This window comes from Drosophila miranda, assembly GCF_003369915.1.
Source record: "Drosophila miranda strain MSH22 chromosome Y unlocalized genomic scaffold, D.miranda_PacBio2.1 Contig_Y1_pilon, whole genome shotgun sequence".
In the NCBI taxonomy this organism is placed as follows: domain Eukaryota; kingdom Metazoa; phylum Arthropoda; class Insecta; order Diptera; family Drosophilidae; genus Drosophila; species Drosophila miranda.
The window spans coordinates 27,224,227-27,250,131 of NW_022881603.1; the positions used below are offsets into that span (position 1 = coordinate 27,224,227).

The 25,905-nt window shown below is 42.2% G+C and overlaps 1 protein-coding gene across 5 annotated transcripts in view; it reads right to left on the bottom strand.

Moving 5' to 3' along the window:
• LOC117190098 (hemicentin-2-like) overlaps window positions 1-25,905 on the bottom strand; it is a 155,370-nt gene that overhangs the window by 57,735 nt on the left and 71,730 nt on the right. For all 5 annotated transcript variants that reach the window (XM_033395184.1, XM_033395183.1, XM_033395187.1 and 2 more), the window contains exon 2: window positions 6,561-7,018. The gene's annotated coding sequence lies outside the window, so the exon portion shown is untranslated. The remainder of the gene's footprint in view (window positions 1-6,560; window positions 7,019-25,905) is intronic.

Here is a 25,905-nt window from a genome sequence, read left to right on the forward strand (position 1 = left end):
CCCAGCATTTTCCAAAGGGCAATGGACGATATACTTAGAGAACAAGTTGGGAAAACTTGTCACGTCTATATGGACGATATAGGTTAGGTTAGGTTAAGGCGGTAGCCGGGAGGGGGGGGATAAGAGCCTCCCGCCCCCAAGCTCACTTGGACCTATAAAAGGTCCGTTGTGTTGCCGCATGGGCATGTGCCCCTTCGCGTTGCCCGAACCGTGAGAGCATACTACTGCAGGTTAAGGGCAGTCCCATCCGGTGGCTTGGATGTATTTGGACAAGGTCCCTGGTTTGATTACGGACAGGTCCGAAATGTCCGTGAGGAAAGCGGCCCCGAGAATTCGAAGACGACGATTTCCAAGGGCTGGGCAGTAGCAGAAGAAGTGGGGGACCGATTCCTCCTCCTCCTCGTCGCGACAACTCCTGCAGAAGTCGTTATGAGGGATTGACAGTCTAGAGGCGTGAGTGCCGATCTGCCAGTGTCCCGTAATGGCTCTAGTAACTGCAGAGCACTGTGCTCTGCTGAGTTTATACAGCTCTGCTGAGCGCTTCTTCGATCGATATGGCCATATCAATCTTGAGACTTTACAGGAAACGGTTTGCTGCCATCTCCTATTGGCATTTTTCTCGAACAATTCGTGCGTTAGGAGCCTGCACGTAGCCAAGGGCATCGCTACTTGCTCCCTCTCCGGTAGGAGAGGAATCGTAGTACCCTGCCTGGCTAGCTCGGCGGCGTCATTCCCCTCGATGTCCCTGTGGCCGGGGACCCATATAAGGAAGAGATCTAACTGCTCTGCGATCTCGTGCAGAGACCTGCGGCAGTCATTTACAGTCGCTGAGTTCGACGATATTGAGCCTAGAGCTTTGATAGCTGCTTGGCTGTCCGAGAAGACGCACACTAAGTGCGTATCTAGAAGTAATTTGGAGACGATCGAAATGGCCTCCTTGATGGCTTCAACCTCCGCTTGGAACACACTACAGTGATCCGGGAGCCTGAAGCAATGGCTGATGTTCAGCTCGCTGCAGTAGACTCCGCCTCCCACGCGGCCGTCTAGCTTTGAGCCATCAGTGTAGAAGTGGACCGCATTTGCAGGTCCTGGTTCGCCCATCTCCCAGTCCTCCCTAGATGGGATTGATACCTGGAAGGGCGTCGAGAGGTGATCACTGGGGATACAGTAATCTGTCCTCTCTGGTAATTGCGGGAGTCTCATCAGGATTCCCGAGTGCCCAACCGCGGATGCTTTCCACAGTCTGGCTTCTCTCATTCTGAGGGCGGAAAGTGTTGCCACCTTCTTTCCCATGAGATCCACAGGGAGGAGGTCCAGCACAGTATCCAGGGCTTCCCCTGGAGTAGTGCGTAGCCCGCCAGTTATGCATAGCTCTGCCATGCGTTGAACTCTGCTGAGTTTATTGAGGCATGTCCTTCTGTCCAAGGCTGGCCACCATACCACCACTCCATGGAGCATGATTGGTCGTATGATGGCGGTGTAGAGCCACCGAACTATATAGGGGGTCATTCCCCATTTTAGTCCGATGGCTTTCCTGCAAGTATAGAGGGCCACTGTGGCCTTCTTTACTCTATCCTCTATGCTCAATTTCCAATCGAGCTTTCTATCGAGGATTAGGCCAAGATACTTGGCGTTGTTGCTGAAGACTAGCGTTTCCCCACATAGTCCCCACGGATCAGGGATACGGCTATAGATACGAATGCGGGGCCGGGCCGGGGTCGCTCCTGTAACGCCAGCATTTCTACATTTTTCCACAAATTATTGTGCAAATATTTGACTTTCAAACAAAAGAAAAACAAACGAGAGGGAACGTTGTGAGTTGCTGCGGACACCGCAACTCTACATTTATACCCGATACTTAGTCAGTATGGCTCTCCTCCGGCAGACGCCGCTAATATTAAACGACACGACAAAGAGTGCGTGCGACAGAGACAGAAAATCAGTCTGAGCGTGACGTCGGGCGCTGCGTAACAACTGCAAATTGATTTGTTTCTATTGGCTAAAAAAATGATCCGATCTGATCCAGATTCAGGAATCTGATAGATATGGTCATTATCTATGATTCTGCGCTTTTAGTTTTCTCGAATCTTCAATATTGTGGATGCAACAGATTTTCGTCCTTTGTGTGGGCGGAAGAGGGTGAGGCGAAATTTTGAGATATACGTTTTATAGTGAGATCTAACAGGAGTGCGGATACTAAATTTGGTTACTCTAGCGTTAATTGTCTCTGAGATTTGTGAATATTCCCAGATTTTCGTCCATTGCGGGGGCGGAAGGGGGTGTGGCGAAATTTTGAAACAAACTCGTCTCGGTCCGATATATTAGGAGTATGGATACAAAATTTGGTTGCTCTACCTTTTAAAGTCTCTGAGATCTAGGCGCTGATGTTTTACTCTAAGCAAAGCCGGCTATACTACGTGTGTGTTAGAGAGAGACAGGGCGAGAAAAAATGAAATTGTTTTCTTGATGCTGGCTCTAATAATAATACGATCTTATTCAAACTCTGCAGTCTAAAAGATATGGTCATTCTCTACGATTCTGCGTTTTTGGTTTTCTCATATCTTTAAAATTGTGGATGACACAGATTTTCGTCTTTTGTGGGGGCGGAAGTGGGCGGGGCGAAGTTTTGAAATATTTTTGTAGCAGTGACATATCACAGAAGTCTGGATCCAAAACATCGTTGCTCTAGCTCTTATAGTCTTTGAGCACTAGGCGCTGAAGGGGACGGACGGACGGACGGACGGACGGACGGACGGACGGACGGACGGACGGACAGACGGACAGACAGACGGGGCTCAATCGACTCGGCTATTGATGCTGATCAAGAATATATATACTTTATGGGGTCGGAAACGATTCCTTCTGGACGTTACACACATCCACTTTTACCACAAATCTAATATACCCCAATACTCATTTTGAGTATCGGGTATAAAAAAAACGAGGGGGAACGTTGTGAGTTGCAGCGGACACTGCAACTCTACAGTTATACCCGATACTAAGTCAGTATGGCTCTCCTCCTAATATTGAACGACACGACAAGGAGTGCGTGCGAGAGAGACAGAAAATCAGTCTGAGCGTGACGTCGGGCGCTGCGTAGCCACTGCAAATTGATTTGTTCCTTTTGGCTATATAAGGAGTGTGGATACCAAATTTGGTTGCTCTAGCTTTTATAGTCTCTGAGATCTAGGCGCTAATGTTTTACTCTAAGCAAAGCCGGCTATGCTACGTGTGTGTTAGAGAGAGACAGGGCGAGAAAAAATGAAATTGTTTTCTTGATGCTGGCTATAATAATAATACGATCTTATTCAAACTCTGCAGTCTAAAAGATATGGTCATTCTCTACGATTCTGCGTTTTTGGTTTTCTCATATCTTTAAAATTGTGGATGACACAGATTTTCGTCTTTTGTGGGGGCGGAAGTGGGCGGGGCGAAGTTTTGAAATATTTTTGTAGCAGTGACATATCACAGAAGTCTGGATCCAAAACACCGTTGCTCTAGCTCTTATAGTCTTTGAGCACTAGGCGCTAATAGGGACGGACAGACGGACGGACGGACAGACGGACAGACGGACAGACAGACATGGCTCAATCAACTCGGCTATTGATGCTGATCAAGAATATATATACTTTATGGGGTCGCAAACGATTCCTTCTGGACGTTACACACATCCACTTTTACCACAAATCTAATAAACCCCAATACTCATTTTGAGTATCGGGTATAAAAAGAGTGGAGTGCTGAGTGGATGGAGAGGGTGGAAAGGGAAGGGAAACAGACAAAAATCCCCAGAAATACATTTATTGAATCAATGGATTATTTCTGCGTCATAACATCTGCGACCGAACGACCGGTAGACCTCTTCCCAATCTCCCCCCCCCCCCCCCCCCCCCCCCCCCCCCTCACACAGTCTTATCCTCTCGACAACAGCTTTTTACGTTTTTTCTGGTTTTTATACCCGATACTCAAAATTAGTATTGGGGTATATTAGATTTGTGGTAAAAGTGGATGTGTGTAACGTCCAGAAGGAATCGTTTCCGACCCCATAAAGTATATATATTCTTGATCAGCATCAATAGCCGAGTCGATTGAGCCATGTCTGTCTGTCCGTCTGTCCGTCTGTCCGTCCGTCCGTCTATCCGTCCCCTTCAGCGCCTAGTGCTCAAAGACTATATGAGCTAGAGCAACGATGTTTTGAATCCAGACTTCTGTGATATGTCACTGCTACAAAAATATTTCAAAACTTCGCCCCGCCCACTTCTGCCCCCACAAAGGACGAAAATCTGTGGCATCCACAATTTTAAAGATATGAGAAAACCAAAAGCGTAGAATCATAGAGGATGACTATATCTTCTAGAGTGCAAAATCTGAACCAGATCGTATAATTATTATAGCCAGAATCAAGAAAACAATTTCATTCTTTCTCGCTCTGTCTCTCTCTAACACACAGGTTTCATGGTCGGTTTGCAAAATTGCAAAATATGAGTTCAAGGATCTCAGAACCCATAAGAGCTAGAGCAACCAAATTTGGTATCCTCACTCCTGTGATATCGGACCTTGACCGTTTTGTGTCCAAATTTCGCCACACCCCCTTCCGACCCCGCAAAGGTCGAAAATAATGGAGCATCCACAAATCTCAGAGACTATTAAGGCTAGAGTAACCAAATTTAGTATCCGCACTCCTGTTAGATCTCACTATAAATCGCATATCTCAAAATTTCGCCCCACCCCCTTCCGCTCACTCAAAGGCGAAAATCTGTTGCCTCCACAATATTGCAGATTCGAGAAAACTAAAAACGCAGAATCATAGATAACGACCATATCTATCAGATTGCTGAATCTGGATCAGATCAGATAATTTGTATAGCCAAAAGGAACAAATCAATTTGCACTGGCTACGCAGCGCCCGACGTCACGCTCAGACTGATTTTCTGTCTCTCTCGCACGCACTCTTTGTCGTGTCGTTTAATATTAGCGACGTCTGCCGGAGGAGAGCCATACTGACTTAGTATCGGGTATAACTGTAGAGTTGCGGTGTCCGCAGCAACTCACAACGTTCCCCCTCGTTCTTTATTTCGTTTAGGGATTATAATTTTTTTTTTAAAGAATTTGTTGGCCTTTCTTTGTATTGATACCACTTCCACCCCCGCCCCCCTGTTCGTTCAATTGAAAATTGGGAAATTTCGACATTCAATTAGATTTGAAATTAGAAAATGAACACTTTAATCTTGAATGGGTGGAAAAATTGAATGTATTTTGTATTATTTTCAAATTAGACGGATAATCAAAACAAATCAAATTGAAATGATTCGAGGCGACGGGAAATGTCAAACGGTTTTAATCGAGTTTTCTTCTTTGGGAAAACCTCGAAAAGTCATCATTTTTACATATATGAAATTTGTGAAAATGTTTAATTTTTTTTTGCTGTTTGAAAATCCCATTGAAGCGATGAATCCCATTCACTCAAGTGAACCAATAAAAACGTGAACCAAAATTAGAACAGAAAAACTATTTTCTCTATACATAGGATAGAGGGGATAGTGGATAGCAGGGTACTCTGTGACTCTGCGAAAACTGAAAATGAATTGAATCTAACAAAATAATTGAGAATAATCGAATTTAAATCACATTTTCGGGCTGCGCGACACCCCTCTGATGACAATAATGATGATTGGTTGTTGGGTGAGGAGGGGGATGGTGTGACGAGGGGTGACGTGGCGAGAGGGAGTTCCCTCACCTGTGACATCATTACCACATGCTGCAATTTTATGGGCAGATCCGTAAGAGAGTCACAAAAAAAACTATAATTTTTATGAGATTTTTAAAGGGGATGTTTTACACGAAAGACATTTTATGGCTTAGAATGAATTTATTTTGATAATTTATTTATTTATAAAAAAACATACAGAAATGTATATTTATTAGTGATATTTTAACACTTTTTAGGATCTTCGGTTAACTAGTTTTAGTCACTCTTCTACCGTTGTCAGTGCTCAAACCATTTTTCAAGGTTTTCCATCACCGCAGTGACATTTGAACCTTTTTCCTTTACTGTTTTCCTGTTTTCAATTACATCCCGAGTCAAAAAATGAAAACAACATTTCTGTCTGTTTTTCTGTTTTCTATTTTCCATTTCCCTTTGCAATTAACCCTGGAATCACTGAGCGAATGAATGACGGAGAACGAATGTGTTTGAGTTTTTGGATGCCAGATGTTGATGTTTGGCCCTGGAGAGGTTACGCCTTCGTTTACCTAAGGGTAAAAAAAAAAAAACTAAACATAATCATAGCTTGAGGTTCGGTTCGGGGTTTTGGGGACAAACGAAACAACAAAACCCCTGCTAATGTGTTCTCTAATTTCCCTTTTGAACGTCCATGAAATGTCATTATAAAACCCCTTGTGTGGTATATTCGATACTTTAGTTTCGAATGAAAATTCATTTCATTAAATTCTTTAATTGGAATTCCGAGTCTCGAGAATCGAGAATCACCGAAGACCAACGATTGCTAACGATTGGGAGGCTAAAAAAAATAGAAAGAGGAAAAAAAGCCAGCACTTACCTTCATCGGCGGTTGCCGGATGCTGTTCGGCCTCGACCGCATCCTGGAAGAGCATCAGAGCGGCAGTGGCCACGGCCAGGAAGAGGGCCAGCGGCGCTCGCCGTTGGCCCGTAAGAACAGAGGAAAAACTATCCCTATCCATTTTCTAGGTGTATTTTTCCAGTTTCCAAACTTTGATGTTGTACTCCTTTATTTTATTCCCTTTCAACTGTTTTCTTTTATCTGTACTTTCGCTTTTCTTTCTTTTCGTTTGGTTTTTCATTCAGTTTTTCTGGGGGGAGGGTTTTTCCAGTGTTTTTCCAGAGTTTCTCATAAGTTGTTTCCCAATGGAGGATCCGCTGTCCGCTGTTCTGTGTTCGTGTTGTTATTTTCTCTTGTTTTACTCATCTTTTCTGCACGGATTTGCTCGGCTTTTCAATACGGATTCGATTTTTTCCACCATTCGCTGACATACGCCACTGAAAGGAAAATGGGTGGGAAACAAGAAAAACATTTTCACGAATTAGTTTTCATTTATGCAACCAAAGCGGAACAGAACATGCCACATGATGTAGCAAACATATTCGAATTGCAAATTGAATCAGAGACGAGAGGACGAGAGGGGACTCGCCTCTTCGCACTCTCCAACGATCCATCAAGTGGAGCAGATTCGGGGAAATGCTTGGGGAAATCTGCATCTCCATCTACATACACATACACACGGCCACGGACACGGACACATTCGGGAACGTGTTCAATCAAGTTTCCTTAATTACAAAGTAGAATTTTCATGCCAGAATCGCCAGAATTTCAAATGCGAAATGCAATTGAGAGGCGGGAACAGTGCGAGGATGGGGGGATGGATGGAGATGGAGATGGGTGGGGGAATGTGTGTGGATTCTATGTTTTGTTGAAGTTGTGTTAAGTAATTCCAATTCCAATTGAAAATGGAAGAAAATCGAATCCCAGATAAAGACATAATAAATAAATAAATTCATACAAAATTACCTAAAAATTAATAAATAATAAATAAATAAATTGCACATCAAAAATAAATAAATAATAAATAAATAAATTGTACATCAAAAATAAATAAATAATAAATGATAAGCAAAAAAATTATATACAAATATCCATAAATAAATACATAAAAAAACCTCATTAATAAATTAATTATTAAATTAAATAATTACAAATTAAATAAATTACTAAATGATAAACAGTAAAATAACAATTTAAATTTGATATACATATGATTTATTTATTATTTTGTATGTACATATTTATTTATTAGTGCTTGTATTTATTTATTTTGCTCTTTATCATTTATTATTTATTTATGTAATTATTTTTGATGTATTTATTTATTTTTTATTTCTTTATTCAATTATTTTTGATGTATTTAATTATTTTGTTTTTTTTATCATTTATTATTTATTTATTTATTATTTATTTATTTTGTTCTTTATCATTTATTATTTATATATTTACTTATTTTTGATGTTTTTTTTATAAATAAAAATATAAAAAGTAAAAACATATTAAACATTAAAATTTAAACGTTAAATTGCAATAAAAAAAATAAATCAATCACGTCAAAATAAATGTTTAATATTGAAAATTATTTTGCAAACATATTTAAATTATAGCACTAAAAAATTTTTGTGATTAGCGCTTTAAATATGAGGCAAATAAATCAAATCAGAGTGAAATATAATCGGATAAAAGAATATCTAAAATATATATAAAATATATATATATCAAAATATTGTTGGACAGAATTTCGCTGCCGTTGCAAGGGAAGTTCTTGTACCGAAAAGTAACGAGGGGGAACGTTGTGAGTTGCAGCGGACACCGCAACTCTACAGTTATGCCCGATACTAAGTCAGTATGGCTCTCCTCCGGCAGACGCCGCTAATATTGAACGACACGACAAAGAGGGCGTGCGAGAGAGACAGAAAATTAGTCTGAGCGTGTTGATTTGTTCCTTTTGGCTATAAAAATGATCTGATCTGATCCAGATTCAGCAATCTGATAGATATGATCATTATCTATGATTCTGCGTTTTTAGTTTTCTCGTATCCTCAATATTGTGGATGCAACAGATTTTCGTCCTTTGTGGGGGCGGAAGTGGGCGGTGCGAGGTTTTGAAATATTTTTGTAGCAGTGACATATCACAGAAGTCTGGATCCAAAACATCGTTGCTCTAGCTCTTATTGTCTTTGAGCACTAGGCGCTAATAGGGACGGACAGACGGACAGACGGACGGACGGACAGACGGACAGACAGACATGGCTCAATCAACTCGGCTATTGATGCTGATCAAGAATATATATACTTTATGGGGTCGGAAACGATTCCTTCTGGACGTTACACACATCCACTTTTACCACAAATCTAATATACCCCAATACTCATTTTGAGTATCGGGTATAAAAACGCAACCGTTCATATGTAAGGTTTATTTGTGACTAATAAATGCTCTGCTCGCAGGCAGATAGAGACCGAACGAAATAGAGAACAAAAAGGGAGATAAGAGAACGTCGCTTCGTAACGTCTCTCACTCATACATACGTCTACATACTCATATGTCTGTCAATACATGCGTGCATTGCTAGAGATGGTCATTCTTCAACACCCTTCCTCAATGCGTGCAAGTTAACGTACCCAATTCTATTGAGCTCTAATACGAGTTGTAAACAATCTTTGGCTTTCCAAAACGAAAACAATTTCAATCTTGGGCCTCCGCCTAATTGATTTCTAAGATGTACAATCGCAAGGGCTCCCGCCGCAATCCCAATCTTTGACACTCGCCTAAATGGAAAACCAATGTTTGCCCACACCCGGCTTCTCATAAACAATCTCAGTCCCGGCTTTCTGCAGATCCTGCACTTTAGACATTTTACAGTTCTCTCTTTGGATGACGAAATCCAATACTCGGGATGGCGAAATCAATTGAAATGTTTATAGAAAAACTATTCCCGAAAGGGATCAACGATGCAAAGATCAGAAAGTTCAAGTCAGTCTTGATCCAGAAGCGACACCGCAAAGTCGAGCTAAAAATTAAGATCGCGCAAACCCTTTGCCCGGAATCCTTTGTGACCCTCTACTTAAATCTATATCAGTGAAGTGAGAAGTAAAATAAAAACTTTTTAAAAACACAATCCGCTACCGCAGTTATTTAATTGGCGCCCAACGTGGGGCGACGTTGTATAAAAAGCACCGAATAATAAAAGTGTTGCGTCGTGCCGAAACCCGAAGGACAATTAATTAATGGAATAAATCCTTCAGATATAAAAACGCGGAGTGACTGTGAGATATAAGATAAGAAAAAGTGAGATAAAAAGGAAAAAAACCGGAGCTTAGGGTGTGCAAAAATAAATACAATATACAATACAAATACAAATACAAATACAATTCAAAATACAAATAAATACAAAAGCTAATCAAGACAATTCAAAAATACAAAAAAAACAAAAAAAACAAAGTTTTTAAACAAAACCAACCAAACCAAAACACAAAGAAAGTGAAACTATCAGCTAAACCAAAGAAGGAAGACCCCAGAAGACCCAGTTAAACAAAGAAATTTAAGAAGGAAGACCCGTTCGAAGACCTGTCAGCCAAATCAAGAAGGAAGACCCGTTCGAAGATCTGTCAGCCAAACTAAGAAGGACGACCCCTACCGGATATTTCGTGAGCAAAAGTTGTATTAATAAATATATAAGTTCAATTAGGTTATATTAGATTATAAAAACAAACATATAAGAAATATTTAAGGTGGATCAACTAACTTTAGATTTTGAAAAGCTAAAAATGATTAACTCACAAACAAGGACCGATCTTACTGCAGATCTGGTCAAACAATTGATAGCACTTCAAATTTCACAAGTACAGAAGCAAATTGTAAATTTAAAACAACAAATAGAAACTAAATCCGATCAGGTATCAGATTATCAGGCAGAAGCAATAGACGAGACAATAAAAGATGACACCACATTAAAGGTAATAGAATCCCTACGAATTTTCAATGGTGGATTAAACCAATACGTAGGATGGAGGGAAGCTGCAGAAACTGCAGTGAAGTTATATAAGAAAGGAAGTAAGCAATATTATATTGCCTTAACAATTTTGAGAAACAAAATAACAGGACCAGCACATGACGCACTGACCAACCACGGGACAGTTTTAAATTTTGATGCCATACTTTCACGACTTGACTTTGTTTACAGTGACAAGAGACCAATTTACATAATAGAACAGGAGTTAAGCGTTCTCCGACAAGGGAACCTTTCAATAATAGATTTCTATAACGAGGTTAACAAGAAAATGACCTTGTTAATAAATAAGACAATAATGACGCACGGAAAGGACAGTGAAATCACGAAAGAATCAAATAAGAAAATTAGAGACAATGCCTTACGCATTTTTGTCACTGGCCTAAACGGCGGCATTGCAGAAATCCTATTTTCATTGAATCCCCCAGATTTACCGAATGCCTTGGCAAAGGTACAGTAATTGCAATCAAATAACATTCGGGCCCAATTTGCCTACCAATTCAGTGGCCCCAGAAATTCAGGGAATAATAACTACAATACATTAAGATTCAACCAACGACAACCAAGGACTAATAGTTCACCATTCGACCAAAAAAGGGATCTTCAGAGGAATAACATGTCATGGGGACATCCCTATTTCTTGGGTAATAGACAACAAAATCAGGCCTCAGAACCAATGGATGTAGACGAATTGATACAAATCAAGAACCGACAGAACAGCAATCAATTCAGGGGAAATAATAATAATAGAAATTATCGGGAGAATACTAACGGTTATTATAGGAGAAATAATAACAATTATAACCAAGCTCAGCATTTTAGGGCAAACGTAGTACCGAATAATCAGTCTAACGAAAATCAGGCGCAGAAACGAAAGCCAAACGAAATGTCGGAACAACCGGCTAATAAAGCAATGCGGATAAATAACAATGAGGAGGACCATTTTTTAGATCAGCCCTCGAAGTAGGTCTGCCCTACTTAAAAAGAGTAGATAAAAAAATAAACAGAGAATTAAAAGTTTTCATAGATACGGGAGCAACTTCCTGTTATATAAAAAAGGGAATTTACGAAAATAAAAAAGAATTATCAATTTATAAGAAAGTTGCTACAGTGAATGGGTTTTCAATAATTAAATATTTCAATAATTAAATATTTCCATAATATAACTATTTTCAACACAAAACAAGTGTTTTATGAAATAGATGGAATGGAGGCAGATTTACTAATAGGATTTAACCTATTAAAGAAAATCGGAGCTGTTATTGATACAGGAAAGGGGACTTTAAGTTATAAAGACAATGAGGAGAAACTAATATATGACGAGGTCCTTTCTTTAAACAAATTAACCTTTATAGAAGGAAAAACCATCCTTCCGTTGAAGGAATATATAATAAAAAAATATTTTGAAGAAGAAAAAGAAATGAAAAGTGATTCAGTAAAGGTAGAAGGAAGTTTATATAGCTTGGGATCAAAAAATCCTGAGCACGCCGACGAAGAATTATCCGTCAATAGTTTGGGATTCAAATATCCTGAACCCGCCGTCGTTGAATTATGCGACATCCAAAGTTTTAATAGTTTGGGATTAAAATATCCTGATCACGCCGTCGTTGAATCATCCGACACTAAAAGTTCGAATAGTTTGGGATTAAAGAATCCTGAACACGCCGTCGTTGAATTATCCGACAATGAACAATTTAAAAGTTTGGGATGCAAAAATCCTGAACGCGCCGTCGTAGAAATAACCGACATTCAAAATTATGCAAATTCTGAATTGAAAAAAATGAAATTGTATAACACAATAACCTACAAAGAGGACAATTTAGAAAATCTCAGAGAGAAAATGGTATCTATCATCGAAGAAGACCATGCCAATATAAATTTACAGTTACCGTTCAGAACGGATATAAAAAGAGAGATTAACACTGAACATGATAGACCGGTATATGGCAAGCAGTATCCATACGCTTATTCGGTTAACGATTTCGTTAATAACGAAATAAGTAAAATGATAGATGAAGGTATAATCAGACCTAGTAAAAGCCCATATAATTCACCAGTAATAGTAGTACCAAAGAAGGGAGTAAATGAGGACGGAACTCCTAAACATAGATTAGTAATAGACTTTAAGAAACACCATACCGGATAGATACCCTATGCATGATCCTTCAGTAATCCTTGCCAATTTAGGTAAGGCAAAGTATTTCTCGGCCATTGATTTAGAGTCAGGTTTCTATCAGATTTTAATGAGGGAATCAGATGTTGAAAAAACATATTTTTCCATAAATAACGGCAAATATGAATTTCTAAGAATTCCTATGGGATTGACGAACGCTCCCAGCATTTTCCAAAGGGCAATGGACGATATACTTAGAGAACAAGTTGGGAAAACTTGTCACGTCTATATGGACGATATAGGTTAGGTTAGGTTAAGGCGGTAGCCGGGAGGGGGGGGATAAGAGCCTCCCGCCCCCAAGCTCACTTGGACCTATAAAAGGTCCGTTGTGTTGCCGCATGGGCATGTGCCCCTTCGCGTTGCCCGAACCGTGAGAGCATACTACTGCAGGTTAAGGGCAGTCCCATCCGGTGGCTTGGATGTATTTGGACAAGGTCCCTGGTTTGATTACGGACAGGTCCGAAATGTCCGTGAGGAAAGCGGCCCCGAGAATTCGAAGACGACGATTTCCAAGGGCTGGGCAGTAGCAGAAGAAGTGGGGGACCGATTCCTCCTCCTCCTCGTCGCGAGAACTCCTGCAGAAGTCGTTATGAGGGATTGACAGTCTAGAGGCGTGAGTGCCGATCTGCCAGTGTCCCGTAATGGCTCTAGTAACTGCAGAGCACTGTGCTCTGCTGAGTTTATACAGCTCTGCTGAGCGCTTCTTCGATCGATATGGCCATATCAATCTTGAGACTTTACAGGAAACGGTTTGCTGCCATCTCCTATTGGCATTTTGCTCGAACAATTCGTGCGTTAGGAGCCTGCACGTAGCCAAGGGCATCGCTACTTGCTCCCTCTCCGGTAGGAGAGGAATCGTAGTACCCTGCCTGGCTAGCTCGTCGGCGGCGTCATTCCCCTCGATGTCCCTGTGGCCGGGGACCCATATAAGGAAGAGATCTAACTGCTCTGCGATCTCGTGCAGAGACCTGCGGCAGTCATTTACAGTCGCTGAGTTCGACGATATTGAGCCTAGAGCTTTGATAGCTGCTTGGCTGTCCGAGAAGACGCACACTAAGTGCGTATCTAGAAGTAATTTGGAGACGATCGAAATGGCCTCCTTGATGGCTTCAACCTCCGCTTGGAACACACTACAGTGATCCGGGAGCCTGAAGCAATGACTGATGTTCAGCTCGCTGCAGTAGACTCCGCCTCCCACGCGGCCGTCTAGCTTTGAGCCATCAGTGTAGAAGTGGACCGCATTTGCAGGTCCTGGTTCGCCCATCTCCCAGTCCTCCCTAGATGGGATTGATACCTAGAAGGGCGTCGAGAGGTGATCACTGGGGATACAGTAATCTGTCGTCTCTGGTAATTGCGGGAGTCTCATCAGGATTCCCGAGTGCCCAACCGCGGATGCTTTCCACAGTCTGGCTTCTCTCATTCTGAGGGCGGAAAGTGTTGCCACCTTCTTTCCCATGAGATCCACAGGGAGGAGGTCCAGCACAGTATCCAGGGCTTCCCCTGGAGTAGTGCGTAGCCCGCCAGTTATGCATAGCTCTGCCATGCGTTGAACTCTGCTGAGTTTATTGAGGCATGTCCTTCTGTCCAAGGCTGGCCACCATACCACCACTCCATGGAGCATGATTGGTCGTATGATGGAGGTGTAGAGCCACCGAACTATATAGGGGGGCATTCCCCATTTTAGTCCGATGGCTTTCCTGCAAGTATAGAGGGCCACTGTGGCCTTCTTTACTCTATCCTCTATGCTCAATTTCCAATCGAGCTTTCTATCGAGGATTAGGCCAAGATACTTGGCGTTGTTGCTGAAGACTAGCGTTTCCCCACATAGTCTTGGGGGAATCAGTACCGGAACTTTGTACTTCCTAGTGAAAAGCACCAGTTCCGTTTTAGACGGGTTGACGCCTAACCCGCATTTGTCTGCCCATTTCGACATTTTCGTGAGAGTACTTGTCATGCACTCACACAATGTCTGCGGAAATTTTCCGGAGAATGCTATGGCAACATCGTCCGCGTACGCCACCACACGGCAGCCACCCCCCTCTATCTCCCGCAGCAGTGTGTTCACTGCCACGTTCCATAGGAGGGGCGAGAGGACTCCGCCCTGCGGTGTGCCTCTGCTGACAAATCTGGTACACGTTGACGTCCCCAGTGATGCCTCAACCGTCCTGCATTGTAGCATCTGATCGATCAGGCTCACCGTCCTGGAGTCAACGCCCAGATCCGTCAGTGCGCCCGTGATGGCGGTCGGAAGGATGTTGTTAAAGGCGCCTTCTATGTCGAGGAAGGCTACTAGGGTGTCCTCCTTAAAATTAAGGGATGCTTCGATGATCGATGTGATCGAGTGTAGGGCCGTTTCGGTGGATCTTCCCTTCCGATAGGCATGCTGGGAGTCTGAGATCAGACTGGACGGAATGCACGCCGTTAGATGCAGCCCCAGGAGCCGCTCCATCGCCTTTAGAAGAAAAGACGATAGACTTATGGGTCTGAAATCTTTTGGGGCAGTGTGCGAGGGCTTGCCTGCCTTGGGTATGAATACGACTTTGGTCTGAAGCCAGGTGTCAGGAATGCACCCGTGGGAGAAGATTCCCTCGTAAATTATTTTGAGCCAGTTAATGGCTTTATGTCCCGCGTGAATCAGTTGGGCAGGGAAAATGCCGTGTGGCCCCGCGGACTTGTAGGGTTTAAAGCTTCTGATCGCCCAGGAAATGTTCTCCTGGCTTAGCAGTCCCAAGATGGCATTTGAGGCGACAGAAGGAGGCGCGAGGTAGTTGGGTCTGTTTTCATCGCAGCCAGGGAAGTGGGTATTTAGGAGAAGATTTAGCGACTCCTCGCTGGACGTAGTCCACGACTGGTCGGTGTTCTTCAAGTAGCCCAGTGTGGGTGTTGACTTCGAGAGAACTCTGCGCAAGCGTGAGGCTTCTGAGTTACTCTCGATTTCGCTGCAGAACTTACGCCAGGAGGCGCGTTTGGCTTTTCTAAGTTCTTTGTTGTAGGTTGACAGACTGGCCTTGTATTCGGCCCAGTTTTGCTCAACGTTTTCAGCCTTAGCTTTATTGAAGAGTCTCCGGGAGGCTTTCCGGAGTTCACACAGTTTCGGATTCCACCATTCAGGTTTCTTCCGGCCTCTGTTCTTGCCAGAGGGGCATGCTTTGTCGAGCGCCTTATTGCAGGCGTCGGTAAAGATCTTAAGAAGACGAGTCGTGGCCTCCGTGGAGAACTCCTCCTCAGATGGGGGCTCAGGGAGAACACGACAGAGGTAATCAGAGTACCGAGTCCAGTTTGTCCGCCTGATGTTTCGGAATCGGACTGGCTTCGGTACTGAGAAGGAGAAGACAGTTTCCACGTACCTGTGGTCCGAGAAGGAGTGCTCTTCCAGGACCCTCCAGGATACAATGTTACGCTGTATCTCATGAGAGGCAAGCGTGAGGTCCAGGACCTCCTTGCGGTTTTTAATGATAAAGGTGGGATCACTACCCCGGTTTAGTAAGACCATCTGAGTGGTCAGTAAGTAACTGAAAAGGTACTCACCCCTTTCGTTTGTGTCAGTGCTTCCCCACTGACAGTGATGTGCATTGGCATCGCACCCCACAATTAGGCCGATGTCCTTGGCCGAGCAGTCTGCGATTAGAGCCCGGAGAGGCGCGTGTGGAGGGGGGTCTGGTTGTTCATGCCACAGGTATGCGGAGCAGATCCTCAGTGAGCGCTCCTGGCCTTCGAGGCTCACTGCGGTGTGGTCTTCATTGCTGAAATTTGGGAGCAAAAATAGGTGCAACTCTCTTTTTGCAAGAATACAGGTACGAATTTTACCTGCGGTTTCAGCTACATATAGCCTGTAGTCAGAAGTCCTCAGACCGGAGACCCTGTTTCCGAGGATCCAGGGCTCCTGAATGAGGACTATGTCGGCTCCACCCTTGGCCAGGTGGAGCAGTAGAGCAGCGCATGCTGCCTTACAATGGTGGAGGTTTATCTGCAGGAGCGTCAACGACATTCCTGAGGCTCGCCTCCACCATTGTTACTTCTAGATCGCTGTCAGGGGACTCCGGCTCCGACAACGATGTGGCTGAGACCTCTGGCTAGGTCGCTCTCGTCGAACCCGTAGTCGTCCAAGATATCGTCCGACATCATGGACGCCGCATCCGACGGCGGGTTGTCTTCCTCGCACGAGGCCCCCTCTTTTGGGATCTCCGGCAGCTCCGGGTCTGGCTCGACCTCCGCTTGCCTGCCCTTGCGATCGGACTTGTAAGTGGATATGGTGACCTTCTTGTAGCCATAATCCACTACACCGTCCGACTTTGCGAGGAGATCAATGGATTCCTCATTTAGGACGAGGATAGTCTGGCGCCTCTGCCCTTGGATATCCTCCACCTTTGCCACCTTCCAATCGGCTGTAGGAAGGTGGGGGTTGCAGACCTGCAGTAACCTGAGGATCTTCTCAGGCTCTGCAGGCTTAGCCGAGACCCACGCTCTGGCTCTCGGGCGACTAGGGACATCTTCCCACTTCACGGCCTCCAGTTTCGCCCCTGGATAGACCTCTTTTAGGGCCGCCACCGCCTTCATGTAGAGGGCCGCAGAGCGAGCGTCTTGGCAGGCGATGGCTTTCACCTTGCCTTGATGCCACCCTGCGTCCTCACACTTTGGCGGTGGTCCGCCGTTCTCCTCCAGTTCCAGTAGGAACCGGTCCTGGAGCTCGTTCTCCACCAGGTGCCACTTATCGCGAGGGACATGGCCGTCCTCGGCGCCCCTGTCCAGGACACCGATCAGGGTCCTGCCCCTCGCCACCTCAGCGAACGACCGGTTCGTGAGGTGGGTCTTCACCCGCTTGGCTTGCTGGGCTTGGCCTGGCTGATTTTCGGGGTCCTCCGCTGAGCGTTGCCGCTTGTTGGCGGCCTTGGCTGCGCCCTTTCCGGCTTTGGCTGGCTGGAACAGTGGAAGGATTGAGCAGGCCCACAGCCTCTGCTCCTTTCCTTCGGCTGACGCCTTGAAGTTCGGGTCTTCGTTGGACAGGATGAAAGCCGCTCGTCTCCTGTCCTGGTACGACGGCTTTCCACCCCGTGGTGCAGAGACGCTGCCCGCCGGGGCTCCCATGGGTTCTTCGGTCCCGGTGCGCTTACCAGCCGCGATTACGCTCTGCTTGGCAGCCACCCCGGTATCCGCTTCGCCCTTGGAGCCACCCGACTTGGAAGGACCCGATTGGCTTTTCGGGCCCCCCCTCGCTGCGGCTGCTGCCTGAAGACGGTGGACCGACTCAGTCTCCTTCCCCGTCTTCTTTGGACCCGGTTTCCCAGGCGCTGGTGCAGAGGGATTGGCTTGTCCCTCCGGTACTTTAAGAGGAGTACCGAGCTCCTTTGCGGTGTTTTTATTTGGTATTTTTGATATGTTTGGCATTTTTGTTCCCACGAGTAGGCGGGAAGGGGTTGGTCACCCGAGGCATAGCCCGCTTGCCCCGGGAAGCCTGATTTAAACTGGAGGTCGGCAGGTATCCAGAGTCCGCATATTAGCGACCGGGCACCCCCCCCGGCCATGCATCCCTCGGCATATAACATTGTCACCTTGGATTGGGGTAATTTCACTGAGAGTTTTCTTCTCTCCGCCCGACTACCATTCGCCAGCATCCTAGCAGAGACATGAGAGTATAGTCGCACTTCCACCGGTGTGCACAGTTACGGCGGGTGACGGTTCGCTCGCAACCCTCTGTGTCCTAGGGGGGGGTGTGAGACGCAGACCGCACCGGGTATTACTAACCGGAGCGGCTGCGCCTGCGCCGAGTTCACAGTTGTGCGAGCCGACCCGTCATCCGTTTGTCCCCCTGTAGCACCCAATGGCTGAGGGCCATGGACGATATAATAATATTTTCAAAAACTATAGAACAACATTATAAAGATCTAATTCATATAATACAGATATTGCAAAACGCTAACATGAAAATTTCCCTAGAAAAGTCTAAATTCTTTCAATTGGAATCCAAATTTCTGGGATACATTGTTTCCCAAAATATCATTAAAACAGATCCAGACAAAATCTCCACAATACAAAACTATCCAATTCCTAAAAATATCAGAGAGCTACAGAGCTTATGCAACAATTGCCAAACCATTAACAAAATATCTGAGTGGAGTAAATGGGAAAGTTTCACGAAGGGCATCCAAGAAAACATTAATACAGCTGGATGAACTAGCAATGGGAGCATTTAATAATTTAAAGGACAGTTTAATAGCACATATTGAATAAGTACAACCAGATTACAATAAAAAATTCACATTAACCACAGATGCATCGGACATAGCAATAGATGCAGTTTTGTCGCAAGATGGGAATCCCATAACATTTATTTCTAAAACTTTAAGTAAAACCGAGCAATTATATGCTACTAATAAAAAGGAATTATTAGCTATTGTATGGGCATTACAAAATTTCCGAAATTATTTATACGGAGTGAGTGGAATTGAAATACATACAGATCACCAACCTTTGTCCTTTGCAATGTCGCAAAAAAATCCAAATGTTGAAATGAAACGTTGGTATTACTTCATAGATAGTTTCACACCAAAAATCATTTATAAGCCAGGCTCAACTAACGTAGTAGCGGACGCTTTATCTCGGATTAAAATAAATCATATGACAGATAGTGATGTCGACCAAACAGATTCAGAATCAGACATAAATACTCAGCATTCAGCAGAGAGTAGTTTTGAAAACGTCATTCAAGAGACGAGCAAGCCTCTAAACCAATTTAAACAGCAGCTACTATTAGCGCAAGGGAGATTCACAGTTCATGAGTTAGTAAGAGTTTATGAAAATCCCCGACATATTATTCAATTTGATACGGTAGACAATCTGCTAATCATTTTAAAAGAATTTATTCAGCCTCACTTAACCACAGGAATACACTGCACTTTAGAAGATTTATACCTTATCCAAAATAAGCTAAAGGAAAACTTCATAAATAAATTTCTCTTCACGAGAAAGTTCCTCCAAGATGTAGTAAATTCAGAAGATAAAGCTATAATTATAGAAGAAACACATTGCAGAGCCCATAGAGGACTAGACGAAAATTACAAACAAATAACTAAGCTGTATTATTGGCCAAACCTGCACAAAAAATTTAAAGAATATATAAAAAATTGTGAGATCTGTAACAAAAACAAATATCACAGACACCCTGTAAAAATTCCAATTGGGTAGCTCCCATTCCAGCAAAAGAAGGAGATCAATTACACTTAGACATATACTATGCCCAAAACCTAACATTCATAACTTGTATAGATTCTTATTCCAAATACTTGGTGGTCAAGGAAATTCAAAGTAAATTAAACATTGAAAATAAGGTAATGGAAATTTTGCAACACATTCCGTTAGCAACATCTTTAATGACTGACAACGAACCAAGCTTTACTTCAGCACAATTTAGATCATTCATACAAAGAAGTAACTTAACTATTTATTATGCTGATCCCAGACACAGCACCTCAAATGGTCAGGTAGAAAGGGTACATTCCACACTAACAGAAATAGCGCGGTGCATCAAGGATGAACTAAATCTAACAGATTATTCAGAAATAATAATAAGGGCGGCACTGAAATATAACCTGACGATACATTCAACGACCAATCAAATGCCATATGACATATTGTATAACAAAATAGAACACAAGCATAATCCAATATAACTTAAGGAAGCTCAGACCAAAATGCTTAAGCTACATAACAAAGATAGAGGAGAAAAGATTATAAAATAGGAGAAGTAGTTTTTGAAAAGAAATTCGGGGAAAGAAATAAACTTCAATCCCGATACAAAAAGCAGGTAGTTAAGGAAAATCGACCGAATAAAATTATAATCAACAATAGAAACAGAATTATACATAAAGATAACATCAAATATTAAATATTTTTTTTCCAGAAAATGTATGCGAATATACTAATACTGACTTTTGTTATATTGACGACTTCGGAAGTAATTGACTATACGCATAGTGACTATCTATTGCTCAAAGACGACAGAGACGTTTACACTTATGAAACATACGCTGAACTTTTCCATATTACTAATTTGAGTTTTTATAGAGAGATAATTGATAAAGAATCCAAATATGTCAACAAATCAATTAATTCAGACGATGAGTGGAAAATATCAATGGACTTAAGTCTATTAAAATTAATGATTTCAGAATTAGTTCCAAAACGGAATGAAAGGGGAATAAATGAATTAGGTACCATTTGGAAATGGATAGCAGGCAGCCCTGATCATGACGACTTTTTGAAAATACAAAATAAAGTAAATGAATTAACTAAAAATAATAATAAACAATTTGTAATAAATTCCAAATTTTTCAAAGAAATTGAATTGCTATCAAATTCATTAAAAAATGTCATCTTCAATGAAGAAACGATACTGAGAAAGCATCGTTTAAAATTAATAACTTTTGACCTACTAAATTTAGTTGATACCATAACCCTCTTAAAAGTAAACATTTTCAATACAAAAATTTTAAATAAAAACGAAATAGAGGACATTTATAAGCATGAAAAACATCCTGTTGAACTGTCTGATCTGCTGGACATTGCAACGGTTAAAATAATTCGAAATGCTGATTTAATAATCATTTACATAAAATATCCTCAAATTAAAGATATTTGCAAGTTTTACCATGCAAGAGCCATCTCACAAAATGATGGAATGTTCGTTATAAGTGAAAAAGTTTGCGAATGTAAGGAGAAATACTATTTAATGAATAATTTTAAAAGTGAAACTTTTAACAATTACGCACATATAAATTTAAAGAAGACCTGTTTCACCAATTTACTTAATGGCTTTAAAGCCAACTGCACTAAAAAAAAAGGGGAAAAAACAAAGAAATAGACATCATTCAGGATGGTGCCATATTAGTTTCAGCCAAAAATATCGTAGACAATACTACTTTGTTAGGTTCGTATCTCCTTATATTCAACAACACAATTTTAATAAATAATATAACCCACATAAATGATAACGGTAAAATTCTAAGATATATCTCGCATCATAGATATAGCGATTTTGAATTAGTTGATTATATACAATCGAATGATAAGCAATTTTCTTTTGATAATGTTAATATTTGAAATCCTCTTGTAACATTAGGTAATACGGCCTTACCATTAACAACATTATTTTTAATCATTTTGATATTGATATTGATAATGTTATTTTACTTCGGCTATAAACTAACCAAATTTGTACTTATTAAATCAATAAGAATACCGTCAGAAGAAATAGTGGAAAGCAGCATTCAAATACTGTCAGAAGAAATTAGAGCTCTATCAGAACTTCAAAATGTATCGGGACGAAACATTTAAGAATGGGGGGAGTTAACGTACCCAATTCTATTGAGCTCTTATACGAGTTGTAAACAATCTTTGGCTTTCCAAAACGAAAACAATTTCAATCTTGGGCCTCCGCCTAATTGATTTCTAAGATGTACCACCTCAATGGCTCCCGCCACAATCCCAATCGATGCAAAGATCAAAAAGTTCAAGTCAGTCTTGATCCAGAAGCGACACCGAAAAGTCGAGCTAAAAACTAAGATCGCGCAAACACTTTGTCCGGAATCCTTTGTGACCCTCAACTTAAATCTATATCTGTAAACTTAGAAGTTAAATAAAAACTTTTTAAAAACGCAATCCGCTACCGCAGTTATTTAATTTGCATATCTCTGTCTTCAGCTCTACTTCCCCTTTTCCTTCAGCTTTTAGGAAACCGGAGTCAGCCAGACCAATCATTTCTGTGTGTTTCTCGAACTTTGTGAATAACTGTTTCTCACAACACATGTGGCTTGTGGCACCACTATCCAAACACCACATACTCTTTTTCAAATTATCTGCGTCCAACGCATTTAATAGACTGCACTGCTTGTTCTCCACTCTTGCTGCCCTTTCCACATTTGCGCTCTCCTTCTTACACTGAGCCTTCATATGCCCGCGCTCACCACACTTGAAACATATCATTGTATTGTTTCTCTTCTTTTGCGCTCTGTGCGCGGCCGGCTTATGTACTGCGGTATATGCCTTTGCGTATTCCTTTTGATCTTCTGTGTTTCCCTTTCGTTCGCCTTCTTCCTTCAGTTTTACGCATAGAACATCGAAAGTCGGCAGACTGTCGCGCGTCTCTATGGCGACAACGAAATTTTCGAATTGTTCTGGAAGGCTTGACAACAAAACAATTGAGCGCAGTTCATCATTTAGCTCGATTCCTACTGACCCAAGGCCATCAAGAATATCCACGAACTCATTAATGTAGCTTGAAATGCTTTGCCTTTGGTCCATGCACTTGCTTAGCAATTTCTTGTACAGTTGAACGACGACTTACTGCAATTTTTAATGTATCCCAACTGTGAAGTTTTCACACTCAATGTAATCATGGCCAGCGCCTGTTCATCCTTGGCCTGCCAATACACACCTTCGGGAACATTCGTTGGTAGCAGGTCAGCGTGCACCAACACAGACCGCATTTGAATACACCAGGAACCATAATTTCCCTCCTCTAATTTGTCTATTTGATACATCCCACTCATTGCTGATTATCGTTTAGACTCTGAGTCACACCGATGTTAATAGTTCGTAACTAAAACAATCACTTTACTTTTAATTTACAAAATCCGAACCTGGGCCCATAACCTGTTGGACAGAATTTCGCTGCCGTTGCAAGGGAAGTTCTTGTACCGAAAAGTAACGAGGGGGAACGTTGTGAGTTGCTGCGGACACCGCAACTCTACAGTTATACCCGATACTAAGTCAGTATGGCTCCCCTCCGGCAGACGCCGCTAATATTAAACGACACGACAAAGAGAGAGAGAGAGAAAATCAGTCTGAGCGTGACGTCGGGCGCTGCGCGGCCACTGCAAATTGATTTCTTGCTTTTGGCTACAAAAATGATCCGATCTGATCCAGATTCAGCAATCTGATAGATATGGTCGTTATCTATGATTCTGCGTTTTTAGTTTTCTCGAATGTGCAATATTGTGGATGCAACAGATTTTCGTCCTTTGTGGGGGCGGAAGTGGGTGGGGCGAAATTTTGAGATATACGTTTTATAGTGAGATCTAACAGGAGTGCGAATACTAAATTTGGTTACTCTAGCCTTAAGCCAACTGCACTAAAAAAAAGGGAAAAAAACAAAGAATTAGACATCATTCAGGATGGTGCCATATTAGTTTCAGGCAAAAATATCGTAGACAATACTACTTTGTTAGGATCGTATCTCCTTATATTCAACAACACAATTGTAATAAATAATATAACCCACATAAATGATAAAGGTAAAATTCTAAGATATATATCGCATCATAGATATAGCGATTTTGAATTAGTTGATTATATACAATCGAATGATAAGCAATTTTCTTATGATAATGTTAATATTTTAAATCCCCTTATAACATTAGGTAATACGGCCTTACCATTAACAACATTATTCTTAATCATTTTGATATTGATAATGTTATTTTACTTCGGATATAAATTAACGAAATTTGTACTTATTAAATCAATAAGAATACCGTCAGAAGAAATAGTGGAAAGCAACATTCAAATACTGTCAGAAGAAATTAGAGCTCTATCAGAACCATCAAAATGTATCGGGACGAAACATTTAAGAATGGGGGGAGTTAACGTACCCAATTCTATTGAGCTCTTATACGAGTTGTAAACAATCTTTGGCTTTCCAAAACGAAAACAATTTCAATCTTGGGCCTCCGCCTAATTGATTTCTAAGATGTACAATCGCAGGGGCCCCCGCCGCAATCCCAATCTTTGACACTCGCCTAAATGGAAAACCAATGTTTGCCCACACCCGGCTTCTCATAAACAATCTCAGTCCCGGCTTTCTGCAGATCCTGCACTTTAGGCATTTTACAGTTCCTCTTTGGATGACGAAATCCAATACTCGGGATGGCGAAATCAATTTAAATGTTTATAGAAAAACTATTCCCGAAAGGGATCAACGATGCAAAGATCAGAAAGTTCAAGTCAGTCTTGATCCAGAAGCGACACCGCAAAGTCGAGCTAAAAATTAAGATCGCGCAAACCCTTTGCCCTGAATCCTTTGTGACCCTCTACTTAAATCTATATCAGTGAAGTTAGAAGTTAAATAAAAACTTTTTAAAAACACAATCCGCTACCGCAGTTATTTAATTTGCATGCTTACAAATTCCATTTAACTCAATTTAAACTTAACAATTTTGTAAATTCGACATGCTTTCTCTTAGGGAGATTCTTGGTCAAGATATCTGCAATCATATCTGTTTTACTAGCATACTTTAACTTAACTTGACCTTCTTCTACAATCTGTCGTACAAAGTGATATCTAATATCAATATGCTTGGTCCTTGAGTGATGCACTGGGTTCCTAGCCAGCTCTTGTGCGCTCAGATTATCGCCATATAAGGTAGTTGAGGTAGCTTCATCTCCACAGCCAATTTCGATGATTAAGCGACGTAAGAATATGGACTCCTTACACGCAGCCGACAGTGCCATGTATTCTGCCTCCGTGCTGCTAAGTGCCACGCTGCGTTGTTTCTCAGATCGCCAAGAAATTGGGCCACCTGCCAAAAAATAAACATAGCCCGTATACGACTTCCGGTTAGTTCGATCGCCGCCCCAATCTGCATCCACATATCCAGTAAGTGGCTGGTGACACCCTTTGTAGTGTAGTTTGAAGTTCATCGTCTCTGCCAAGTACCTCAGAACGTGCTTCACACCAGCCAGATGCTCTGCGTGCGGATCTTTGTTCCTCTGGGCCAACTTTGCAACTGAATGCAAAATGTCCGGTCTGGTTGTGAGTGCCAGCCACATCAGCTCACCAATCATGGATTGATACATGACAGGATCAACCTTTTGACACTGCTCATTAGTAAAATCCACCTGGAACCCCGCATCCAACGGAGTAGCCACTGGTCTACATTTGTCCATGTCGTGAGCTTGCAATAGTTCCTTGATGTATTGCGAGTGGCCTATGGTGATAGGCCCAAGCTCACCTTCACGGTGCACCTCCATGCTTAAAAACAGCTCTGGAACACCTTTGTCGATACATTCGAACGCATTTGAAATAGCCGATTTGATACCGAGCATGTCCTCTTTGGACTGACATGCTATAAGTAAATCGTCAACA